The 18,929-nt window shown below is 41.3% G+C and overlaps 1 long non-coding RNA gene across 1 annotated transcript; it reads right to left on the bottom strand.

The window, feature by feature from the left end:
* Nucleotides 1–913: 913 nt before the first annotated feature.
* Nucleotides 914–18,342, bottom strand: LOC146508550 (uncharacterized). The gene is made up of 2 exons (XR_014876920.1): nucleotides 16,889–18,342; nucleotides 914–3,025 (listed from the first exon to the last, which is right to left on the bottom strand). It is a non-coding gene; the product is annotated as an uncharacterized LOC146508550 (long non-coding RNA).
* Between the last annotated feature and the right edge of the window lie 587 nt (nucleotides 18,343–18,929).

Below are 18,929 nucleotides of genomic sequence, written 5' to 3'. Positions count from 1 at the left end.
GTATTCTGCCAGTGTTCCTGTTAGTTTTTCAGTATATTGCTTGTAATTTGTCCACTAACCGACATCCAGAGTTCAGACACCTGTTCTATTTTCCCACTTTTCTCTTTCAATCACTCCTTCCTTGTCTCCCTCCCTGTCTCCTCTTTTCTTCCCCCTTCTCTTCACCCTCTCCATCTATTTCTTTCTCTCTAGGAAGGAATCAGTCTCACCTTAATTGCTCTTAAATCGGATTAATGACTGACCGGGGACAACTTGACTTAATCTCTCTTCTAGTAAATCTCTTCCTCTCCCCTCTTCTCGTACATCACTCTTATACATTTTATCCTGTCTTGCCCTCCCCCCCCCTTTGCTCTCTTTATCTCTTGTCCTCTCCTTTTTTCGCCTTCAGCGCTTTCTCCTCACTCTCTCTTTCTCTTCTCTCGCTCTCCTCAGCATCGCTCACCTCTTTCACTTTGTCACGTCCTCCTCTTCCCCTTTTCCTGTCCTTCCTTCTTCTTCTCTCTCCATCGTGCTCCCCGAGAGTCGATCATTCTTTCATCTTTTTTGGACGAACTCTGTCATACATCAGCTCTACTCGTCATCCAGGTCCCTTTATCATTCCTCTCTCCTTCTTTTCGCATTTTTTCGACAAGTTTCTATCAGCCTTTAACTTCATCATCCTGAGATTTGCCAAAACCTCTTTGACTCGACTGTCACTCTCTCACTCGATCCTATACTTTGTGTGTGCATGTGTGTGTCTTAGTCTCACTACAAGGTTGGCCGGTCGTGCAGCGTTGTGTATGTGTTAGTCCACATCGATGTGGTTCTGTCATTGCCTCCTAAGTGCTTTGGCAATACTACGGATCTGCTGTCATGCCAGTTCAACTAATCTCAATTGAATTACATTGAACTTGTATTGAGATGGAGATAAAGGACATGAAGGTCTGTCTGTGTGATTGCTCAAAGAGCTCCAGTTCTCTTGCACCCATGTGAAAAAAAAGATAAAACACACACGGCAAGGAAATTACATTCATGCCCTCAGATTCAAGCCATCACTTTTGGTGACAGTAATGCTATTTGGATTCTTTAACTAAATGTGATGTATGCCAATATAAAAACAGGAAATAACAAGGTCCTAGCAGTTCAGTATAAAAACAAGTGACGACATGTCCTACTGAGGTGATGTTTGTTAAGGGTATAAGGGCAGAGAAATTGTTCCCTCTTCCAAAACCCCTGCAGTTTAAAAAAAACTGAAGGAAAAAAAGAGGCCAGCCTTGTGGACAAAAGCTCATTTTCCTCTTGGTTGCACACTGCTGCAGGCGGGCTAACATGCCACAGGAGAATTCAACCACTCATACACCTTTGTTTTCCTCAGGTTTTTCTCAACTTTACACACAGAAGCAGAGCCATAACCGAGAGTGAACCAGGATTTCTTTGTCAGACCAGAAGGCATGTGTTCGGCCTGTCCAGCCCGAGGCAATGTTCTGTGATCTGAGAGCCACAAAGTCGCACATGTCCTTTGATTGCGACAGACAAAAGTACAATCTGTCATTTCCAAATGCAGGCACATTTGTTCACCTTCCAGTTGTTGCACTGAGTCACTTCCGCATCGCTTTCTTTCTTCAATTTCTATCTCTACTTGTCAACTCTTCCAAAGTCCACTGCCCTCCACTACCAATCCTGGCGTTCAACCTCTCTGCATGCCCATCTGCTTCAGAGCGCTCCCGTCCTTGTCCTTTCTCTTTCTCGCTCTCTCTCTCTTTCACTGAGCACTCAGGATTAAGCATTTATCTCGGTGGTCCTCCTTTCGGCCCTAAACACCCGTGAGGATGATAAGAGTCACTGGGATTTGTCAAATTGTGCGCCATTGATTAACTGACCTTTCACGGCTGCAAGTCTCTCAGCCACTCCACTAACTGCCGACAGGCTAGATAGAGAGATAGATGGATACATCTGGCTGTTATTATTGTGTACAAGTTTGTAGTTACCAGGTGTGGCAGGGAAAGACGACAGGGGTATGAGGGCCACAGGAGGGGGTTGGGGGGCGGAGAAAGAGGGAGTGTTTGCAGATGATGGAAAAGATATGGAGAAGTCCTTCAGTTCCCCTATAAGGCTACGAGAGTAAGAGGTAGAATTTTCTCTTCCAGCAGACACTAATGAATATTGAATCATAAATACTAAAATACAAATTTTAAGAGTGTGATATCAAACGGGAAGAATTAGATGGGTGCAGAAGAAACAAAGGAAGCATTCATTACCTTGATGGAGAGCAATCTTGCACATGGCCAAGGGTTACTGGATAGTAGACTGGACACCTTTGATTATTTGTAGATAGTTCTGTGCCACTTTGTCACTGACACATTTTCAAAATCCAAAAAGAGGTGTTTGGATTTATTTATTTTTTAATTGCAGTGTTTTTTAGAATAGAAAAACAGGACAATCTTGAAATTTTGAAAAGCATTTCAAAAAAAATATTTTTCTTTTCATAATTTTTAGAAGTTGTTCTTCTGTGAATCTTTAAGAAATAGGTGAGTCTGAAAGATTTCATACAGTGCAGAAATCTGTCTTATAAAGTTTAAATTACCACTTTGAATGGTTACGTTGGTTTAACGTTACATCTCTACACGGACTCTCTTTGTAAAATACAGTTCCGTTTTCTTTTTTTAAAATCAGCAACAAATGACTCCACCCACTGGAAAGCATCTTGACTTAAGTGACCTCAGATTACCTTAAAAATATTTTTAACTATTTTAATTATTATAGAAAAAGGTTCGACTGTAATTAGAAAATGCAACCGCAGAAGAGAAGCAATGGAAGAAAATAGACATTAAAGGCACACGGTTAAAAAAAGGAAAGAAATAAAAAAGGAGGGGGGGTTGAAATCACCCACCTGGACCTCCGCGTCGCTCCGCCTCAGAGATGCACCTGAGGCCGAAGCCCGATCACGGTCTCACGGACTGGACTTGAAGTTTCTTCGCCGCTTCGCTTGATCCGACCGGAAAGGAGGAAACAAGGAGGAAAGTGTCGCTGTCGCACGAAGGCGTCACTGAAAAAAAAATTATATATATATATATATTAGTACGACTGGAAGATCCTCCGTTAAAAGGACAAGTACGTACGCGGGGTTGCCCTCAATTCAAATAATTAATGAAAATAAATGAAGTAACAGGAAACAGGGGAGGTGGCGCTTTGGCCCAGCTGACTGGAGTCGATCCTTTGGCTTGTGTTCTGATGTTTTCCCGCAGGACCACTGCTGCTTCATAGACCACAGATCAATCACCTTATTTACTCCTTACTGTCATACAGTAACTGTGACAGCAAGAGAGAGGAAGAGCCAGTTAGAGCTTATAATACTCACATAATGACTTCGTGCGTATTTGCCACTCTTTTGTGGATGACCTTATCGCACTAGACAGCATTTCCTCGAGTTTTTCCGTCTGCAGTATTCCTATAAAATCCTTATAAATGAGGTATATTCTTTCCTATATTTATATTAAAGCTTCCTGAAATGTATATGAGGCTATAACGCATTTTACGCACAGGATGTACCCGGGATTATCGGCACATAACGGATACAGGGCCTGAATGCAGTTCGGCGAGAGGCTTTGCTGTCTTGTTATCGATATATGAGAAGCTTGCTGGAAAGAATATTGACCGCACTAACTAGCCGCACTTTGATCATACGAAATTGCTTTCCAGATGACAACACATTAAGGATGAGAGCATTTTTTAAAAATCAAACCCGCTTCTCGCACCTGTCAGAAGTTTCTCCTCCAGACGAGATGGAGATGAGGAGAGGTGCGAGACCCCATAGGTGGATTGTCTTGATGAATAAAATGAAGTCAATAGTCTATTTCAGAAACGAGGAAAGGAAAAAGGCGAAAAACAAAGGAGAAAATGAGGAAGCGAGGGCGCATCCAATATACAAATTCCTTATCAAATAATTATGATCATAAGCCTGAAAAAGTAAGTTTGATTTGATGTAACTGACATTAAAAAGCTCGGACGGCTTAAAAAAACCTAACGTAATAATAATAAAATATAATAATAACAAAGCGAGAAACGAATAAAAACACGGACATAAAAGGAAGAAACGATATTTATATTTACCCTTTAGAAGTGACGGCAGGTAAAATACAAATGAATTGCAGAAAAAAGAACAAGAGTAAATGTATTTTTTTTTTTCTGTAGACATAAAAGAAAAAAATAATTATGAATCCGAGCAAATTAAATTAATAAACAATTGTCCTAACAACGAAGTAAAATAATCGGAAAGGGAAATTTGAAGTTTTAGGCATTTAGGCAAGGCATGTTATTTGATATAATAATAATAATAATAATAATAATAATAATAATAATAATAATAATAATAATAATAATAATAATAATAATAAATGCCCATTATTTTAAAACGAAAATACACTAGTTATTATTATTATTATTATTATTATTATTATTATTATTATTATTATTATTGGGCAGGAAGGAACGGAGACATATTCCTAATTACTGTGTGAACCGTGTGTGTAAATAAACATTTGCGTTAAAGTGCTGGTATTATAATAAATTGGACACGTTAACAAGTTCAAGCCGTGCAGAGGTGAACGATTAAGGAGGGGAGGGTGAGTGACGTGGAGAGAAATTTCCCCGAATGGCTTTTAATGTCGGAAACATTTCCAACATTATTGTGTTATTGTATTGACAGCCGTGAGACGGATGAGGCGACTGGCAAGGAGCGGCGCAAAAAGCAGGAATATTATCCAATTACCGAGGAGAGGTTCAACACGTTGGTCTGAAAGTTCACACACAGGAAACACAGAGAGGGGAAAACTGACGGAGGCCACGAGGGTGACGAAAAATAAATACAAAAACAAAATTAATTATAAGAACAAGACACTATTATTATTATTATTATTATTATTATTAACATTATTACGCACACTCTGGGCCTATTTAAGTAATTTCTGGTTATTATAAAATAGAAAACTCTAAAGTTTCCTCAAATGTCAAAAATGTTTTTCATAGACAAAAACAAGCACTTTCACACGCATTAAAACTTCTTTTGAGACAGATGTGAAAAGTTAGATGTGAGTTGTAACTGACTCGAAAAAAGAGAGAGAGGGAGGAAAAACAGCACTGGTTGGGGTTACGGTGGATCCATTGATCGATCTCTTAATCTGCAATAGTTACATGCATGTATTGATTTACAAACACTGTTTATCTGGAATTATACTGGCACAAATAATTGATGGAGTACACCCACGGCGCGCATAAATATGCATCAAAGTTGCAAAGGGGCAAACACCTAAAAAGAAAACACCATATGAGGGAGAGACCAGCGAAATCAAATAAAGATTATTCCAAATATATTTTTTTAAGCTAGACTCCGAACTGTATCGATGCGCCCACTTCTGAAACAAACTCCCATGTGAGTCTGAAAACACATATACAGGCAGATACACGCGCGTGCGCGCGCACACACACACACACACACACACACATATATCGCCGGCTTCACTCCTGCTGGAGTAAACTTCAATATTTTTCTTTGGTGAGCACACTGAAAGATGGTCACAGAGCGCAAACCACTTCTTTGCTGCTTGGTTGTTGATTTATTTATTTATTTTCTCTTGTGGTGTGTGTGTGTGTGTGTGTGTGTGTGTGTGTGTGTGTGTGTGTGTGTGTGTTGGGCTAAAACTTGGAATAAACTCGAACAACCTAAACGTTGGTAGCTTGTACTGAGAAATTGGAAAACTGTCGACAACCGTGGAAGCTGACTCTAACTTAAAGACGAGAAATTAAAGAAAACAAAAAAGTCAAATAATGAAATAAACTAAAACCAAATCAAAATATGACCACGTGCAACACGTGCACGTCCCAAAGTTGAGGACATGGCACAAGCATGCAGGCAACAAGACGCACTCGCACAATGAAAACCCACCCACAAAAAACAAGATCCAAAAGGCACACTTTATTATACAATATTTATAAATCGCATGAGGCCACTCGCGCACACACAAACAAATGGAGCAGAGCGAGAGAGAGACAGAGAGAGAGAGAGATACACCGGCTGAGGACTTGTGCAGCTCGCCGCGTGTGAGTGGCTGTTTAATTGACTGATTGATAAGGCGGTGTGGAGGTGAGATCTGGACGCCTTAACAAATAGAGACATTTAAAGGCTAATCCGGGCCAACGCAGACAGCTGAACGCATCCAAGTGCGCCCGAACAGCCGAGGCTTCACACATGCACGGAAGAAGTCGACTATTTAACCACCTTTCTGGTGTGTTTGTGTGAGTGTTTATTTGCAAAGGATGCAAAAAGCACTTAAACGTTTGCAATATTTCAAAAAAGACAAATATTTAAAAACAAAAAACAACACAAAATCCCAGTAATGGTGGCTAAAAGAGCCCGTGTGAATTACGTGCAGTCCAACTTTTTTGTTACAAGATTACACTGCGGAGGGAATGCCATACAGGAAAACATAAACATCTTATTTATAGCAAAAATGACAGCCGTGAAGAATAATGTTACCCAGCGCAGACGTATGTGAAATGCTTTTTAAAAAACACTTACTAACTCACTAGAACCCCAACTTTTTTCATGGAGGGGAAACCCCCCCCCCCCCCCCCCCAAACAAACATTAAAAATATCAAATTCAATGTCTATAAATATTACACGCAATAAATAAAATGCACAAAGAGGAAAACATACCTCCAGTATGATTTTTTTTAGTAAATGGTTTTCTCACCGGCGACCAGTCTATCCACACGCATTCACTCTGACGGCGCACCTAGCCAGCGACCGGAGAGGCAGCACTACTACCAGCCTGAACCCGGGAAGGAGAGCAGAGGGAGGGGGGAGGAGGGAGGAGAGAAGGTGTGTATCTTTCTCTCTCTCTTCTCTCTCTCTTCTCTCTCTCCCTGCTGTGTGTGTGTGTGTGTGTGTGTGTGTGTGTGTGTGTGTGTGTGTGTGTAAGCAGTTAATTAGTAAATCCCTATTCGCTGTGCCTCGGGTCGGTTTGTTTTCCCCGGTCGACAAGCCGAGAGGAAAGAGAATTTGAAGTAGGATTCGACCCGTTTCCGCTCCCGTGTCTCATATATGAGGTCTCTGTGTGTGAGAGAGTGTGTGTGTGTATGTGTGTGTGTAGTGTAATTGTGTGTTTGTGACTGGGTGTGTTTTTCTTTCTCCCTCTCTCTTATTCAGGGCTCTCTTTGCTGCTACAAGAGGAGCCCCTCCATCGCATCTCCCCCCGCCGGCTTTGAAGAGTCACAGTACTCACCACCCTGTTGACCTGACCCTAAAAGTTACTCACATTGAATTGGGCACCAATTCCCCAAACAAGCAATGAAAGTGGCCACTTCAATGCGTTTCCAGTGCCAATGCGACTGGGGACTGATGTGCCTGACAGTGTTTTCTATGACACAAAAACCTTCCACCTACAGCTGAAGTCGGATTGAAGTCTGAGACTAGAGGAATCACTGTGATTTCCTATGTGCTAAATAAAATGCTACCTAGCCAAAGCAATATTTTCTTTGTTTTCAATGAATATAAAGGAAACCTTAAACGACACTCACTAAAGGTCGAGCCCCACCTGTCAGTCTGGCTTAAGTAAACTGTTGTTTGTTTGCTGTCCCTGTAGCAAAATCCACACTACAGTGAAACAAATCGTCTTCCTTCAACTCGTGACTTCCATCAAGTGTCTGCATAAATGAAAATCACACACCCGCACAAGCACGCAGCGCAGCGGAAAGAATGCCCCAGCTCTTGTGCGACTGAATCAACTCTGCCCTTAACAAACTTTAATTATTTAATTGATCCTCAATAAGCAAGTTAATAATCAATTAGGTAAACCAATGAAACTCACTTGAGTGCAGAGAGCCAAAGCCTATGACAAGGGTATCAAGGGAAGGGGGTGGAGATGGAAGCATGGGAAAGAAGCTGAAAGCCACACGTTGGACTCTACAAAAACACGGTGAGTACGTTTCAGTGCTTTCAGAAGCTTTCAAAAGCTTGTTGATTGATTTAAAAAATCAGCCGTGAAGCAAAATATTATTAGTTTCTGTCCTAATCAGCAATTAGAAAACGGCAAATTGGCTCTAATCAACTAACTAACACACAAACAGAAAGATCTTTCCAAAAATATTTGGAAGGGCCAAAACTACTGAATGAGCATCAGTTGCACAACACGGCTATGGCCACAGCCACGCACACACAGTCCAAACAATAAATTCAGACAACGACACACGGACCTCTTTATCGCCCTCTGGTGTCCACTTTTGATCTCAGCCTTCCATCACAGCTTGTTAAGGCTTCCAGCAGACACCAGTGCTTCTCAACTTTTTTGCCGGATTTTCGGCTCACATTGGACATAAAGCCATGCTGCAACACCAGTGTATGAGTGTATTTGCTTGTGCGCATAGCTTTTGTCTTTAATGTACATCAGCTTTGTACGGATGGCCATGTCAGGAGCAAGGACACTCACACACTCTGCAGATGAAAGCTTCGCCAGTACTCTGAGTCCCCTGAGGGTCACAGCAATATTGACGTGACCACTGGTGTGTGTGTGTGCGTAAATATTGCTGGTGCATGTACATGTATACGGTGTCTGCTGCATTTCTCCATGTCACCTCTAAAATCCAAAAGGGCAAAAGCACGTAGAGAAACACTGAAACATGCCAGTAACCTCCAGCCACTGATCTCAGACCAGCCCATTCATCCATGTTTTTTTTTCCTCCCAATGATCTCTGCTCAGCAGCTGGAGCGTCTGAGCCTCTGACACCTGGGAGGTATATGTGACAGAGTGGGGAGGCGCTGGAAGAGGATGAATAACTGACCTATCACATCCCCATTGACTGAGTTAATTAATATAAGTAGAGCTGGGGATTCTTAGCTCACTTTTCACTGTATGGATTTGCTGTCTCCCCACATTTGGCATGTTCTATGTCTATTCAATGCAAACTCAATGTGTTCCATCCTGCAGCACAATCATGACAGCTAATTTTGGTATGCGAGGCATTTTGATAGGGCAGATTTTAATTGTGGTGGCACAACACAAGGCCTCCCTGTGACTGACTGATATAAAATCTCATGTGAATGGATGTCAAATTGCTGCAGAGCGAACCGTTAAAAGGCTCGAGCTCTATTCCTTTTGAGACTACCATAGTTATTGGATTCCATGCATTCTTTGCTTTTGATGAAGCTAAAATATTATGTTTTGGGGACATTGAGTTAGGAGAGGCGTTGTCAGCAGAGAAATTAGAAGCGGGAGGAGCCGAGATAGAGAGAAGGGACAAGGAGGAAAGGACAGGAAATCCTCATAGACTCTTATGCATGCAAACACTCTCTTCCTCTTTGAGGTTGAAAGACAAGAGAGAGAAGTGTGCGTGTCCGTGTGTGTGTGTGTGTGTGTGTGTGTGTGTGTGTGTGTGTGTGTATAGGAGGGGGTGACACAAGCAGGACAGACAGGAAGACAGGCAGTAGAAGGTGGGAAATGGAGAGAAAAGGAGGGGAAAGAGAGCAAGAAAGAGCTCCACTGCCTAGTCTTAATCTGAGCTGTTCTGATCAATAGCCCATTTCCCATTGTTGCCAGAGCTGTTCGATCGCTACACCACGGAATTAACACACCCACTTTAATCTAGGGGGAGAGGAGTGAGGGGAGGGAGAGGAGGGGGAAGGGAAAGAAGGGGGTTAAGGGGGTGAGTGAGGAGCAGCTGTGGAGGCATTCTCAAATGAAATCAAATCTAATTGTTATCACTGTAGCTGCTGCACTTATTACTACCACTGTTACAATTATCCTCCGACCATATAGCTCTTCTTTCCTCCGTCTCATACCTTGCCTCCTGTGGTGTAAACTGGACGTAAATAATCCAAATTAGTGTTTATTTGTTTCATTTTGCCAGCTGTAGATTGGATTGCTTTGGGAGGATGGAGGGGAAGTGATGGCATTGAAGGCTCGGCCCAATCCTCAGTGACAGAGAATGGGATCTGTGGTCAGTTATATTGTCCTAGACACACTCCAACATCTGGGTGTCTCAATTCCTCTCAGCTGCTGTGAGGTTGTGCCAGCAGGGCTTCAATAAGTACTGTTTTGTTACAAGAATGTGTTCACGATCTTCTTAGTGGTGGTTGTGTTCTAGTTGCACCATTTTTTTTTAAATTCTGTCAGGCATCTCGGATCCTCAGCTTTAATGGTGGGGGTGCACCTAAACACAACAGAAAATACTCTGCATAAAGTGTTGTGGAAGAAAATGAGGCACTTTTATAACCTTTCTCTTTAACAAGAAACTGAAACTCTTGAGATTAAGAACGTTTTTTTGCAAGACCTACAATGTTTTTCAATAGTGGGAGCTCCTGGAGAAAACCCACTTAAGTGTGATGAGGACATACAGGATCCACACAGGAGGTTCTACCCAGGTTTGAACCCAGGAACCCATCCTGTGAGGCAACCATGCTAACCACTCATCCACTTTGAAGACTACTTAGCCATTATGCAATATCATTCACATAAATTATTTTGAGTTTGTGCTTTAGTTTTTGGTTCTAGGAACTGTTTCACAGTACTCTATTCTCTGTCTTACTTCTGTTGACTAGTCATGTGTATATCTTCAGTTTTTGTGGTCTTAAATTCCAACCCAAAAAAATGGAGTTGAATGGAATTACAGCTGTGTGCTAACAGTGATGAGAAATAGGAGAAATAACATTTTAGATCAGTATCTCTTCCCAACAATAAGTTTCTCAGCCCACACACAACATGTGAAGATTTTTCATTATTTTCTATGCTTTTCTTAATAAAACTGGTGAATTTTCCAGAGTGACACAACCCTTTCTCTAGAAAAATGTATCCCTTTGTGGTTGGTTGATTACTTTTTTACAGAATAAATGTTTTTCAACAATTAGTACGTTTACCATCCAATAATACCAAGGGAAGAAGCCCGTTTGCACTGGTTATTCCCTGAATTTTCCTCAAACACCATAGTAAAATCCATGTCTTCCAAACTCTAATGACTTGGCAGTCCCTTAACTTTAAATTTAGTTAAACCTTTTGAACATTTTTAGTTTGTATATATCAAAATACTGACAATAGCTTTTGTTCAGCATGGCGTTAGGTAAAGAAAGCAGATGTTTTCTAGACAAATGTTTTAAAAGAATACATTTGCCTTTTTTTTTTAATCGCTAGACTAGTTGCAGATTCCAAATGTTTCAGTTTTAACATCTGAGTGAGCTGATCATGTCAAATTCTTGACTGTGCAGCATTATATTTTGTTGAAGTTGAAAATGTTTTTGTGAACCCTCACCTATAGGGTGCAAAACTCTGCAGCCCTGTGTCCAAATACGTGACTAAAATCCTTTGCAGCTGATTGCCTGAGTTTCTTCAAAGATGCACCTGCAACTGATATAGATCGCCGGTCTCCCAAAAGTCAGATACTGTGAGGGTAGTTTAAAAAAAACACACACACAAAAATCGCAATAATTTGAACAATGTACCTAACTGCTAAATAGGGCATAGGGACAAGGGAAACATTTTAACAGAGAATGTGACTGTTTTCTAACATATATAGGAAACAGATCTAACATATCACAACAGCATCCATGCTGTTGTGATATGAGGTTAGTCTGCTTTGGCATTGTCTTGTTGAAATAAGCTAGGTCTGCCATATATTAGATGTTTGTATGGCAGCATAAGTTCTCCTAATGCAGCGTTCATAGATATGCAAATAACCGAGCAGAAAAAGGATTGCACTTATATCTTTTAACTTTAGCTTGAGTCTATAAAGAGCTTTATAATGTGTTTCACCCACTGAGACACAGGCTCACACAGCAGCGGTGGTAAAGTTACCGTATCAAGCGCTAGAGGAACACGAGGAGTTGATACACGTTTAAAAAGTGTGTTGTTAACAAGCTGGATGATCCGTCTCCTCTTCAACCCAGAGGTGCGCTTTCCACTCTGTCTATTTGGTGTACCAAGAGCATTTAATGGAATTTCAGGACCTTATGTAAATACGTTTTTGTCACTGTATGGAAGATTAAACTTGCACTCATGGATAGAGTGTTTCAGAGCTCATGTATTGATCTTATATTACTGAATTGTCTTTTCTGGCCGGTGCCACATGAGGAGCTGTGGTGGTTAGCATTGCTGCTTTGCAGCAAGAAGGCCCTGGGTTTGAAACCAGGCTGAGACCTTTCTGTGCGGAGTTTACATGTTCCTCCAGGATCTGCAGGAGTTTTTCCCTGGTGTTTTCTCACAGTCAAAGCTATGCATGGTTAACTGGCGATTCTAAAATTCCAAAATGAATGTGAGCATTACGGGCGGCCCATCTGTCTGAATTAGCCCTGCGAAAAACTGGCAGCCTGTTCAGGGTGTATTAGCTCCACATTGTACCTGAACTGGATACGCTGAAGATACATTCACTTGATCTTTTAATGATATTGTCTTACTGTAAAACTTTAATTGTTGCCACTTGATATGTTGTTTTGGTACTGTTTTCAAATACACATGGATGAAGGTTTTTAATTATTATAAAAGCACTGAATTCTGTGATTTACATTTTACGTTTGTAACAGGGTTACACATCATGTATATCTTTGAGAGTTATTTATGGCAAACTGTTGGAATTCCTTTGGCCACACTTATTCCGGTGACCATGATTATTCCTGTGCAGTCATGAAACATGATCCACAGTATATTTTTTTTAAGTGAGATACATAAGACGCAAGTTAAGCTGTCCAGGTGAGTATATTTTGAACTGTTGTTATAAAAGAAACCAAAGATGAAGCCAAAGTTTCCCTTTTCAAAACAAAGCTTTCACAGAGTCCTTCTTCCATTAGTAAAATGAACAGCCTTACTTGTGCTTTCTCAGTACCAGTGCTTTAATTTAGCTGTTAAAAACTGGAGTCTACAGCTTTGGGTATTGCCAACAGAGACTTTGCTTACTGACTTCCACTGAGACAGCTTGAGGGAAAAACACAGCAGAGAATCTCTTCCCTTCCACCCGAGGCTACCACCCAACTTTTCCTTCAATCTATTCTACTTACTCTAGTCCTTTTGAAGTCATTTCATAACAGGGCAATTTTCTTGTTAGCGTTTGGCTTTAATTGTGGGTAATTAAGCGTGCTCCAGCAGTATAGAGAGCGTTGTTCGCAGGACTGGGGGGAAATTAACCGTAGTTCAGCTGTGAAATATGGGGTTAAGTGGGAGACGGGGTACGGAGAAGAGAAGCCGAGTAGTGGGGTCAGTGACTCCAAAACAGGGTTCAAATTGTCTAAAAGGAATGCTGCTTTAGGAGCAGAAGAAGATGGCGATGATAGAAAATGAAGCAGGAACACAAATGGATAGTTATAGTAACATTCAGCAGAGCTGAAGAAGGTAAAGCAGGAAGTGTAAGAGAATAATAATGATGTGAGAGAGAAATTAGTATATACAAGCTGCAAGTTTAAGTTTACGTCTGAACACATGAAAGGAAATAAAAGTGTGTGTTAAGACAGAAACTACATTTCAGCAGCATTTGCATGTCAGAATACATATAAATAGTATAAAGGAGTAAAAGTTGACTTGGGGCATTCAGAGATTTTAAAGTGTTTACATTTAACAAGTACCGAAAGTATTCCCGAAAAAACTTATCAATAGATGAAATTGATGCAAAATTACGAATACTTATACTTTTGTCTGTATATATATTAGCTGGTGAAGCTTTCAGCATCAAAACTAGACTGAGTATAAGTGATCAACAGTGTTCAGCCCCCCTCCCCAAACAGTAAAATGCATTTCAACAATTGGCGACAATTTCAAGCAACAAAGTGTGCACACACTCAAAACTCTGGATGGCTCTAGCTGTCACCAAGTGGATTATAGACTTCACACAGAGTGACCTTTGATTAAATGCACCACCTTACCCTTTGCATCCGTTAATGCTTTATTTTAACCCCATAACAGCTATAAACATTGATGCAGCCATAAAGCAGATGAGGAATGATTGGAGCCATTGACTGTACTGTCAAATGCTCAGTGGATAGGGACTAACTCTGCTGGGCCCTTTATGAGTGCTTCATCCCCCGGTGGAACTGGCTCCTCTGACTATAATGAACCTGTTAAAGCCTCTATAAATATTGGCTCCCATGCTTAGTGATCGTTTGAATTACCTCGGAAATAGAGCACCGTTTGCAAACAAGTGGCTGGGCGTTGGAGGTGCTGAAGCTAATACTTAATCAATGGAGGGGAACTCTCTTGGAGTGGGCCCTCGCAGAGCCTTGAGTCATACTGTGGGTGCGGATATAATGTTGTTTAGAATAAGCACAAAACTACCATATTGATTAACACATTATCAGTGTCAATAGGAAAGGGTTTTTCAGGAAGAAGTAAAAACTGCAGGGGTACTGGGATAGCTGTTGAAAAAAAAAAACCATGAAAAGACTGCAGTGGGAACTACACACCTTCCTGCCAGCCCCTGAGAGAAATTCAGACTTAACTCTACGGCAGGGTCACTCTCCCATTGTTGGGTGCCGGTGTTACAGATTAGTTGTGAGTCCAGGTTCTACAAGCCTAGGAAATCAAAACATTTCCCAGTTCACAAAAGGAAGGTTTCTCGTGTGATTAAGTGAGATAAGATGGTTTCCGAAGCCTTAAGCGAGGCACCCTGTTACATTTCAAATACTTCAAGGAGTAAAACACTAAGTTATGTGAAAACTTTCATTTGAGCAATCTGAAAATATGTTCAAATGAGTTTTTATCTGTCAAAACTAAGTAAACACAAACAATACAGAAATACAACAAGAAAAAGCTTTTTTTTTCTACTTTTAGTCACGCAGAAGTTTTCTCTAATATCTTAACAGGTTTCTTTCTGATTAGTGGCACAGATGTCACTGATAGGCAGCATCTTGGCAACAGCAATAATGTGCGCATTTATGAAAAGTAATAATTAATATGACTCTAAAATGGAATTTCTGCATGTATTCAAGATTAATTGGGGGGGGGGGGGTTAAAGCTCATGTTATGGAACGTCTTTGGTTTCTGCTCAACGATTTATAGGGGAAACCAATTTTGTCACATCTTAGCAGCTAAAACATATAATCAATTTGGCTGAGATTAAACACTCTCAGCCATTTTCAGGGTGTTTGCGCTGATTTTGTTTATTACACTACTTCAGAATATTACAATAAACACTGTATATTATATATCATCTAACAACAGCAGCAGCAGTCTGGCTCTCTCACATGTGACTGCACGGCTAACACAGACATGGACGACATTTCTTATTTTCCAGAATAATTCCTGGGTGCTTTATGTCTGTTGGCACAGACATAAATATATGTAAACTCTTCTACATTCTTAGATTAGCATCTGAGAGGATCTGTATGATTAATAATACTGATTGATTAATAATTATGCATTATAGAATACATTATTATTAATCCATAATTACATAGATAAATAAATTGCATGCAGTTGCATAGGCTACTGAGACGTGCACACATGTCAATGCAAATGCATCATTTCGAGTGTATATTTGATTCAGATCAAATGAGAAAACCACCAGAGCCATCAGTGTGATGCTTTTGACCTTGTGTGACGTGAAGTTGAAATCAATGCAAAGGTCAAGCTGACAGTATCCAGACTGCCCTTCAGGCCACTGTGGACCCACAAGCAGGGCAGAGTGTGAGAAACAGTTTTTACACTAAAATTTTCGCAGCGCTTTTCAGTACATTTTTCATTATACCACATAAAAAAGCCATCACCCTAAATTTATTTAAGGACTGGTCATAAGAATTATCATAATAAAACTGCACATGTTCAGGTTTGGGAATGTGAAAAATTGTTAGATGAAAAAAGGTTATACACATGTAGAGGAAAGGTCCATGTGACCTTGACCTTTTGGCCAAACTTCACTGATTTGTAACTAAAATTAACACAACAAAACGCATGAAAAAGTATTAAAAGTATAAAAATTCCAGCGCTGTATGAATACACAAAGTCAGTCTGATTTCCTGCATCAAAGCAGCAGCTGCAGAGTGACATCAGTGGGACCTCAAAGATTAGAGTCTCATTTCTCTGCTGTCTATGTTTGGATTGTTCTTCATAATCACAAAAACACGGAAATGCACGACAAAAGCACGACGATGATGCTGGGATCTTGAACTGTGTGAAATTCCCTTTCATCGCAGCACCCACACATTACACTTGACATAATCCAAAAGGTAAATATTTTTAAAAGTAATAAGATGGGCGTTTGTGAAGCATAATACACAAAAGAAGGAGCTGCATTTGAAATTTCAGCTGGTAAAATCATTGTGGTTTAGCTTTACGGACATAAACTACTGTTAAATACCCCCGTGTAAACTCTTCTAGAGGTACAGGTTAGCATCTGAGAGGATCTATGTCTTTAGCCACTTTTACGATTAAAATGAATCCATAATTCCATGCATATGCACACTGGAATTAAATGCATGGAGTACTGAGATATGCTCGCAAATGGACACGCTCCATCCTGGCTGAACAAGTTTTTGAAGCGAAAATCTTCATTTGCCAAGTTCATGTTTCAGTTCCCCGACAGCTGCTATACTTTCCACCGCACATTTGTTTACCTTCATCCCCTCTCCTTAGCGTCTGGGTCCCCGAAGCCGCTGTAGGATACAAACCCACGAATTCAACACATAAACACGCTTTCACTTTAAAGCGGGAACCTTTTAGGAGTTGTTGCCGATCTATTTGAGGGGAAAGTACCGCGTACAGCGCGCTGTTCGACAAACTCCGGCGCACAAGCGTACACAGCCTACATCAATCAATTTCTGCAGGAGGTGCGCATGTTTCCCTCGCACTAAAGTGCATTATATTTCTCGTGGGATTCTTATTCCTGACGCTTTTCTCTATTATTAATGCCACTTGTCTGTAGCAGAATGGGAAAGTAGGATGCTTACCTTCATCGAAGCACCTTCATTGACTTGTCCGGCAGCTCCTACTTAGGTTGATGGGAATCCTGTCGACGTGCGCAGAGGACTGGTGGTAATCGAGCAATTTAACAGCGAATCCTTCCTCCTGCATTAAACCACATTGGTGAAGTGTTACACTGGCATGACGTATGAGCGGCAATATGAGTGAATACCGCCCGTAGGGCGTCAGAAAAAAAATCAAGATGAGTGAGATGAGCAAACAGCGCGCGGACTATAGCCGGAGAAAAGTTATCCTCGGAGCGGGAAAAAAAGTTGACGAGGAAAAAAGGGACTCCAATTTGTCCGTATTCTGTTATGATATAGTTTATATTAGCAATGTTAGCAAAACATGAAAAGGAAAACAAGGAGAAACGGTCAGAGGTGCGAGGGGAGAGAGCGCGAAAAGGTAGAGATCCGGGCGCTGGGAGGGATGTAAGGATGCGAGGGCAGAAATAGGGGGGAGGTTTAAAAAAAACCGAAGGTGCAGAGCCTGAACCTCCACCTCACATCAGCCGGACTGCATTTAAGTTTCTATCAGCTGCAGACGGTGTTCTGCACGTGTTCATGTGGACGTGAGACACAAAATTGACCCACACAGTGAAGAGACCGCACGAGGAAAATATATGTAGACGGGTGGTGGCCAGAAAGCGGATCGATCGGGTTATAATTTTGTCCAAAAGTCGAGGGAAAATAAAGTTCATGGAGGAATGAAATTTAAAAACAGATGGCGAATCCCGTCGCCCCTAAATAAGATTCGATCTTCGGGAATGGAGTGTAGATAATATTTGGTTGGACGTTTGATGAAAATGACGGATTTTTCATTTTGGACAGGTGGGGGTAGATAGAGTGGAGTGAGGTGGGGGGCAAGTGGTGGTGGGGGGCAGAGTGGAGGTGATGGTGGGTGGATATGATGTGTCTAGGGACAGAAACTAAACTTGGGAGAGGAGGACGCAGTGTTTTTCCCCCCTTCAGAGTCATCCAAGGATCTCATCCCCTTTCTCCATTTGCCCCCAGTGTGCGCACAAGACCCCCACACCTCCTTTCACTTTCCTCCACCCCGCAAACAGGGGTGGTGGGTGAAGGGAGGAAAAGGAGAGAAAACAAGAATACCAAATAAATGAGAAATTTTCGTACAGGCCCCGCTTCCGTGCGTTCCATGCTAGCAATAACAATTAAATATCGACCGCTTTCCCGGCCGGAGAGAACCTGAGATACCCAGAGACTGCCAAGTACCGAGACCCCCTCCTCCCTTCCCCTCCCCCCCCCCCCATCTTCCACATATGCACTCACTCACACAGTCCCTCACTCACTCTCCTCCTTTTCTCGTCATCCCCTCCCTATATACCTCTTTTCCTTCTAATCCAAGTCCATCAGGCCAATCTCTTCTAATTTGGTGTATCTCATTTCTCTTGATTCCATCCCACAACCCATTTCAGCTCCACTTTTATCATTGCTGATTTGGGGTGGCCTCTCGGACACACTCTCATTTTCTCTCAGTGCAAAAGGACTTCCTCACACCATGCATGTTAGTTTATCAAAATCAATTATGGGATTGAGATTCGCGTGGTTCTCTCCCGCGTAGATGTTAGAGCAAAGGCTCTAGCCACTGCAACACATAGCAACTCTATGACTTTGTCTCCTGGTGAACTCTTTGGTTTTTCTTTATGGGGGGTTTTAATTTTATTTTTTTGGTGCGTAAAACTGTGTGAAGTTCCTTGCCACAGTTTCCAAAATGTAGAGGCAGGTCAAGAAATTAACAATACATTTGGGTTATTTGGGGCTATGAGATGATAAATAATGAAAGGGTGAGTCCATGACAGATCCACTTGACCTTTGAGAGACCCTTTCTTGGGACAATAGGGTCTTCTTTATGATGAATTCATACGCTTTTAGCATTTTAAAAACAAAAGCTTAAACGAGCCCAGCGAAAAAAATCTAAAGGATAAAAGTGCACTGGCACTATTGACCAAGTGTGTTTTTGGGGCGTCTGCTTGGATCTTTCAGTGGAGTAGGTGACTGCACCTTTTTG

Source organism: Neolamprologus multifasciatus, chromosome 11 (assembly GCF_963576455.1).
Source record: "Neolamprologus multifasciatus chromosome 11, fNeoMul1.2, whole genome shotgun sequence".
Classification (NCBI taxonomy): Eukaryota; Metazoa; Chordata; class Actinopteri; order Cichliformes; family Cichlidae; genus Neolamprologus; species Neolamprologus multifasciatus.
The sequence above is the reverse complement of the archived record's forward strand: the minus strand, read 5'-3'. Positions and strand labels throughout refer to the sequence as shown.